Below are 8,840 nucleotides of genomic sequence, written 5' to 3'. Positions count from 1 at the left end.
GAGATGAAGATTTGAAGACGGAGGTGGGCCCAGCAGACAATAAAGACAGAAGAAATGTAAATTGGAAGCACAATGTAATAGGATTGCATTGCATACTGCATATTACCTAGGATTGGACTAAGACTCGTGATTGGCAACCACGGGTCGATTAGAAATGGAATCGATCATCCTATATAATATATGATATTATTGTTGTATTCATGTTTTAGACTAAATTGTGTGAATCCGGCAAGCATACAAAATTTTAAAATGATGAGACAAATTCTCAAAATTAAAATCCCTCATTTTAAATATGATTTAAAATTGATATCAAGATAAATAAAGGAAATTTAAAATTGTTTAAATGTTCCTACCTTCCATCAACGATCAATGTATGAGATGCTACCCGCGGATACGGTCCGGCTCATATTATTGGGGGGGCCCGTTCATCGGAAAGCTGTACATTGGATCGACACATGTTGTAAGTTGGGTGGAACTCCCATGGGATCGGCTCATATTATTGGGGGATCCACATGGCGACCGTCCATCACAACTTAATATTGATGGGTCATCTTGACATGTCACAATAAACGGCGTCATATTATTGGGCCCTTATTGGACATGAGGTAAAAACGTGGAGGTTGCTTTGGAAGCAATTGGGCTCTACCTTTTGAAAATTATGGTTGACTGATATTATTCGGGACCATAGTTTGTCAATTGGACTCCATGTTCTCACTAAGGAAAACAGTTTCCCGTTTTCATTAGAGGGTAGTGAAATCGTTAAAATAGTGAGAGTGAGATTCATAAAATAAATTTCGCCTATTTTATGTCTTAGTAAATTAATTAAACAATCACTGATATTTGTCTGTTTCTTTTCAGTATTTCATAAAGATGAATTCGCGTAATCCACTTTTCTCTATCCTCGAACAAAATAAACTGATTGGCGCAAACTATACGGAATGGTTCCGTAAGTTGAAGATTGTCTTGACTTCGGAGAAGATGCTCTACGTGTTAGAAAAATCTCCTCCGAAGGAAGCACCAGCTGACATAAGTCCGGAAGATTTGGCCAAACTTGATACATGGTGGGACCATGATATCAAGGCCAAATGCTATATGCAAGCCTCAATGTCTGATGAACTCCAGAGGCAATTTGAGGACACCGTGAATGCTGCTGACATTCACGTGCAACTCAAGGAACTTTTTGGGGCTCAATCGAGAGCTGAAAGGTTTGCTACTGTAAAAGAGCTAATGACGTGTCGCATGTGTGAAGGGACTTCGGTCCGTGATCATGGGGTACGAGTGATTTGGCTCATACAGAAGTTGGTAACGTTTGATTTGGTGTTGGAGCATGAACTCAACGTGGACTTACTACTTCTATCTCTTCCTTCTTCGTTTGACGGATTTGTGGTGAATTTCAATATGAACAAGATAGAGGCCTCCCTTGAAGAGATGGTCAATATGCTTGTAACATATGAATCCACTTTAAAGAAGGATAAACCGGCTTTCTTGGTGGGCTCCTCTTCTTCTGCTAAGAAGGGGCCAAGTACAAAGGGTAAGAAACGTTCTGCCCCACCCAAGAAAATCGAACCCGAGAAGAAGTACAAGACAAAGGCTTCAAACATGGAAAAGTCCAAGGATGTTTGCCATTACTGCAAGAAGCCCGGTCATTGGAAGCGTAACTGCAAGGAATATCTAGAGCAGTTGCGAACTGCGAAGGGTATGTTCTATATTGAAATAAATGTTTCACTTAATACTACTTCTTGGGTATTGAATACCGGATGTGGATCTCACATTTGCAATGATTTGCAGGTGATGACAAGAAGTCGCAGGCTTAGAATGGGTGAGACCCAGCTGAGGCTCGGAAATGGTTCCAGAGTTGAAGCTAAAGCTGTGGGAGATATTTATTTAATTTTGCAGAACGGTTTTAAGTTACTTTTGAGAGATGTTTTATTTGTTCCAGATTTGATTAAAAACATTATTTCTGTTTCTATGCTTGATAGAGATGGTTATTCTTGCAATTTTGTGAATGAGATTTGCAATATTTACAAGAATGAATGTTTGATTGGAAATGGACAACTTGAAAACGATCTATATAACTTAAAACTAAAAGACGTTCCAATAAATTATGTTGATAAACCGGCAACAACAAACAAAAGGAAAATCGATAGTCAAAACCCGGCAAACCTTTGGCATGCTAGGCTAGGTCATATTTCCTCAAGGAGGATATACAAGCTAGTGGGAGAGGGCATGTTTGATATGCCTGATATTAACTCTCTACCTACTTGTGAATCCTGCCTGAAAGGAAAAATGACTAAATCTCCTTTTAAGGGGAAACCTGAGCGTAGTCAAAATCTGTTGGATTTGATCCATACAGACGTTTGTGGTCCATTTAGAATTGGTACTCAATATGACCACACCTACTTCATTACCTTTACTGATGATTATTCAAGGTATGGGTATTTATATTTAATGAAATATAAGTCTGAAGCATTTGAAAAGTTCAAAGAATTCAAGACTGAAGTAGAAAACAAGCTAGGTAAAAGTATTAAAGCACTTCGATCGGATCGAGGTGGAGAATACTTAAGTACCGAGTTTTTGGACTATCTGAAAGAGAATGAGATTCTCTCTCAGTGGACTCCTCCTATGACACCACAGCTGAATGGTGTATCGGAGCGTCGTAATCGAACTTTGTTGGACATGGTTCGATCCATGATGAGCTTCACTGAGCTTCCACCTTCGTTTTGGGGCTATGCGCTTGAAACGGCGGTATTGTTGTTGAACAACGTCCACACTAAAGCAGTGGACAAAACACCATACGAGTTATGGAATGGAAAAGCTCCTAAGTATTCGTACTTGAGGATTTGGGGATGTCCTGCTTACGTGAAGCAGACAGTGGGAGATAAGTTGGATAGTCGATCCACCTTATGTTATTTTTTAGGGTATCCGAAGAATTCAATCGGATATTATTTCTATCATCCTGCTGAAACAAAGGTGTTTGTTTCAAGGAATGCCACCTTCTTGGAGAAGGAGTTCTTATTGGATAAGAAAGGCGAGATGATGGAACTCGAAGAAATTCGAGAAGAACCCGAAATACAAAATAACGATCCTACACCTCAGGAACCATTGATAGACACGCCTATACCTAGAAGATCCGAAAGGACTTCTAGACCTCCTATTCGATATGGTCTTCTTCTTGAAGGGGATCAAGATGAACCCGATGTTGGATGTGATCCAAGAAACTTCAAAAAAGCAATTTCTGATGCGGATTCAAATTTATGGCTTGAAGCTATGCAGTCGGAAATAGATTCGATGCATACAAACCAAGTTTGGTCTTTAGTAGATCCTCCCGATGGAATTGTTCCAATAGGGTGTAAATGGATCTACAAGAGAAAGCTTGGGCCTGATGGTAAGGTATTGACCTACAAGGCGCGATTGGTGGCGAAAGGTTATACTCAAAGACAAGGAGTTGACTATGATGAAACCTTTTCACCAGTTGCAATGTTCAAGTCCATAAGAATCCTTATTGCCATAGCTGCTTGGTATGACTATGAGATATGACAAATGAATGTGAAGACTGCTTTTCTTAATGGAGACATTAAGGAAGAAATCTATATGACGCAGCCTGAGGGATACACATCCATGGGAAGCGAGCATAAGGTATGCAAGCTTCAGAGATCAATCTATGGTCTAAAACAAGCATCAAGAAGTTGGAACCAGAAATTTGATGAAACAATAAAGGATTTTGGTTTCATCAAGAACCCGAAGGAACCATGCATGTACAAGAAAGTAGTTAAGGATGCTGTGACATTCTTAGTACTTTATGTTGATGACATCCTACTCATTGGGAATGATGTAGGGATGTTGCAGTCAACAAAGATATGGTTATCAGGTAGATTCTCAATGAAGGATTTGGGTGAGGCATCCTATATTCTAGGGATACAGATCTATAGAGATAGATCTAAGAGAATGATAGGACTCACTCAATCAACCTACATCAACACCATATTGAAACGGTTTTCAATGGATGGGTCCAAGAGAGGACATCTACCCATGTGTCATGGAGTTTCTCTATCCAAGTCTATGTGTCCCAAGACTGATGAAGAGATAGAGAAAATGACACATGTACCATATGCGTCAGCCATAGGTAGTATCATGTATGGGATGATATCTACCAGACCGGATGTAGCATTTGCTCTGAGTGTCACGAGCAGATATCAAGCTAATCCCGGTCAAATGCATTGGAAAGCCGTGAAGGACATTCTTAAGTACTTACGAAGGACTAAGAATATGTTCATGGTATATGGAGGAAGAGAACTAAAATTGGAAGGCTATACCGACTCTAGCTTCCAAAGTGACGTGGATGACTCGAAGTCAACCTCTGGATTTGTGTTCATGCTCAATGGCGGTGCTGTCTCTTGGAAGAGTTCCAAGAAGGATACCACAGCGGATTCCACCACTGAGGCAGAATACATTGCCGCATCAGCTGCTGCTAAAGAGGCCGTTTGGATGAGGAATTTCGTCCAAGAGTTGGGCGTTATTCCGGAATTTGTTGGTCCAGTCCCGGTGTACTGTGACAACACGGGTGCCATTGCTCAGGCAAAGGAACCAAGGTCTCATCAAAGATCCAAACACGTACTGAGGAAATACCACATCATTCGGGAGATTGTGGAAAGGGGAGACATCACTATCGATAGAGTGGCCTCTGCAGACAATATCGCTGATCCACTTACTAAGCCCTTGCCAGGACCATTATTTGACAAACATCGCGAAGCAATGGGTCTACGTAGTATGACTAGTTGGCTTTAGGGCAAGTGGGAGATTGAAAGAGTGGGTGCCCGGTGAGCCAACTTGTGGCTAAGGGCTTTGATGACTCTTTGTATAAAAAATCTTTTGTTTAATATAATTTACACTTTTATTAATGGCAATGACTTTATCTTTCTTCATATTGTTATATTGTGATATACTATTGTTGTTTTGATAAAGACCTTGAATATACTATAGTGTATGTAAGATGTGGTAGCACATGGGGATGGCTATCATGAAACACATCTTATAGTCACTGTATATTCTAAACTGTTCCTAGTCGATTGAGCCGTCCGATAATAAGGATAAGGATCGCTCGAGTTTGAGACTAGCATTTGCGATGCAGAGTACCACGTTTCATTGGTAAGGAACATAGAGATGTTCGAAGCATGCAAATGGATATTCATACGATGAATGATCGAACTACCCTATCCGGACTTTCCAAGTGGTTATCACTTATCGAGTGGATAAAGTCCGCGATTTTGGTTGTACACCATTAGTCCTTACTACTTGAAACATCATTGAGACTCTATATGCTAGTACTGTGCTTTGACTCGTTTACCGACTCTATTGGGGTCATCAGGTGTCGGGATTGGGTACAGTTACAACACATATAGGAGTCGATGCTTTGTTGTCAAGGATTCACCACATACTTGCGAGTGTGGATATCCTATGCGATCTAAGGAGATATTAGTGTGACGAATCTCTGCCAGAGTACATGATGTGTTTTAAGAAATGGTTTCATAGTAGCACATGCGATGTCACTATTTGATCTTCAAGATGTATTGCATAGTTATCGAATCTCGAACGACTCTCGATTTACCAATGGTTGTTGATTCGATCGGGATATATGGATGAAGGGACCGTACTGTACGCTAACCAAAATCTATTGGTTCTTGCAGGCACTATCAGTGATACCTAGGGAATTATGGGGCGATGTTGCTAGGCGCTCTTACCATGATTTGATGGGCAAGTCGGAAATTGTTGTTCCGAGTCACAAGGAGTTGTGAGCCCACGGCTAGCTGTATCCCTGAACCATTGAGGGTCACACAGAGTAATGGTTTTTTAATCCCCGTTGAGATAGTTAAATTTAAAGAGTTAAATTTAATGAACAAAGAAGTTGGACTTCTTATTTAAGAGTAGAGGAGTAAGATTTCCTAAAATGACATAGGGATGGACATTTTTGGAAATCACTGAATTCGGATTCAGAAAAATTTATCTTGACTTTAAAAGGTGCAGAAATGGTTTCTGTGCACATTGGTGAAATCGGTTTATCAATCGGAGTCATGATGAATTTTATATTAATTTCTGAACATGCGGGCTTTGCTTGTCGGGCTTGAACTTATGACTAATGGGCCCTAAGCTGTTAGCGGCCTACATTATAAATAAGTTATTGCAGTACAGAAATTACATACAACACAGGTCACAATTTTCAAAAAAACCTAGTTTTCTCTCTAACAGTGGCCGCCCCCCTCCCCTCTGCTCGAAAAAATCCAATCTGTGAATTTTGAATTACAGTCTGGTTTAACGGATCAAATTCGTTAATTCTCTTCGTAGAAACTTCTGATAGATTTTCTAGTGCAATCTATCAGAGGGATTAAATATCCGTTCGTGGACCTGATTGAAGAACAGTTCGTCCATCAGTTCCAGGGATATACAACAAGAGCAGAGTAATCTGTTGGTGTCCATAATCTCGATTCGAGATTGGAGGTAAAAATTTATAATTGTTATTTAATTTTTACACACACAATTTAATCGTAAAGTTTTGATACCCATTATGGAATCGTTCCATATAAAATTTTTAAACTTCCGCTGCACCGGGTATCAATTCTGATTGATCTGATCGCCGTTCTCCAACAGTGGTATCAGAGCCAGGTTGCTCAGATCAAGCGATTAAATTAATCAATTGTACGAAAATTTTTAAGCCTCGGTTTTTGAAACAAAATAAATATTTTAAAAATAAAAATTTTTTCGGGCAAAACCCGGGCAGCGATTGGATCGCTGCCCGAGGGGGGGGGCAGTGATGGTCGCTGCCCCGGGCAGCACACGGCGCTGCGCAGGGCGGCGCACGGCGCTGCCCAGGGCAACGATCGTCGCTGCCCGGCCCGAGCCCCTTTGGGGCGCGGGCAGCCCGGGAGTGTCCCGGGCGGCCCGCGAAAAATTAATTTTTAATTTTTAAATTAAAATTTTAATATGTTAAAATTCTATTTTTGGTCCGATCGAATATTGTTTTTGATTGGTCCACGAGGCGTTGGATCGAATTGTTCGAGTCCGAAAATTTTAAAATTGATTTTTGGATAAATTTGAATTTTTGGAAAATTTATAAATTTTATCCGTTAAATCAGATTTTATGAAATTAATTATTTTGGTACAATTGATGATAAGATATGATCTTATGGATATATTGAGTAAAATATGATTTTATGTATAAAATTGGATTTTATAGATAAAATATGATTTTATTTGATAAAAAGATAAAATATGATTTTGTATGTAAAATAAGATTTTATATATGGAATATGATTTTATTCTTTTAAATTTAAATTGCCATTGCATGTTATCCAATAAATTAATTTTGAATTAAATGTTATTGGATAAGGATGATCGATTGCCATGACCAATTTTGTAGGTGTATGTTAGGAATTTACATTTGTTTTTATTGTTGTTGGATTTATTAATGGGCTTGGTTTACGGCCCAATATGAATTGTCATATGTAATAAAAGTGGGCTTGGTTTATGACCCGTTCCCACCCCTTAAAAATGTATCCCCTACTTGTCATTGTTATTTATTGTAAATACATTAGATTTAGTGGGAGATGAAGATTTGAAGACGGAGGTGGGCCCAGCAGACAATAAAGACAGAAGAAATGTAAATTGGAAGCACAATGTAATAGGATTGCATTGCATACTGCATATTACCTAGGATTGGACTAAGACTCGTGATTGGCAACCACGGGTCGATTAGAAATGGAATCGATCATCCTATATAATATATGATATTATTGTTGTATTCATGTTTTAGACTAAATTGTGTGAATCCGGTAAGCATACAAAATTTTAAAATGATGAGACAAATTCTCAAAATTAAAATCCCTCATTTTAAATATGATTTAAAATTGATATCAAGATAAATAAAGGAAATTTAAAATTGTTTAAATGTTCCTACCTTCCATCAACGATCAATGTATGAGATGCTACCCGCGGATACGGTCCGGCTCATATTATTAGGGGGGCCCGTTCGTCGGAAAGCTGTACATTGGATCGACACATGTTGTAAGTTGGGTGGAACTCCCATGGGATCGGCTCATATTATTGGGGGATCCACATGGCGACCGTCCATCACAACTTAATATTGATGGGTCATCTTGACATGTCACAATAAACGGCGTCATATTATTGGGCCCTTATTGGACATGAGGTAAAAACGTGGAGGTTGCTTTGGAAGCAATTGGGCTCTACCTTTTGAAAATTATGGTTGGCTGATATTATTCGGGACCATAGTTTGTCAATTGGACTCCATGTTCTCACTAAGGAAAACAGTTTCCCGTTTTCATTAGAGGGTAGTGAAGTCGTTAAAATAGTGGGAGTGAGATTCATAAAATAAATTTCGCCTATTTTAAGTCTTAGTAAATTAATTAAACAATCACTGATATTTGTCTGTTTTTTTTCAGTATTTCATAAAGATGAATTCGCGTAATCCACTTTTCTCTATCCTCGAACAAAATAAACTGACTGGCGCAAACTATACAGAATGGTTCCGTAAGTTGAAGATTGTCTTGACTTCGGAGAAGATGCTCTACATGTTAGAAAAATCTCCTCCGAAGGAAGCACCAGCTGACATAAGTCCGGAAGAGTTGGCCAAACTTGATACATGGTGGGACCATGATATCAAGGCCAAATGCTATATGCAAGCCTCAATGTCTGATGAACTCCAGAGGCAATTTGAGGACACCGTGAATGCTGCTGACATTCACGTGCAACTCAAGGAACTTTTTGGGGCCAAATCGAGAGCTGAAAGGTTCGCTACTGTAAAAGAGCTAATGACGTGTCGCATGCGT

This window comes from Henckelia pumila, unplaced genomic scaffold, assembly GCF_033568475.1.
Source record: "Henckelia pumila isolate YLH828 unplaced genomic scaffold, ASM3356847v2 CTG_270:::fragment_1, whole genome shotgun sequence".
Taxonomy (NCBI): domain Eukaryota; kingdom Viridiplantae; phylum Streptophyta; class Magnoliopsida; order Lamiales; family Gesneriaceae; genus Henckelia; species Henckelia pumila.
Note: the sequence above shows the minus strand (reverse complement) of the source record.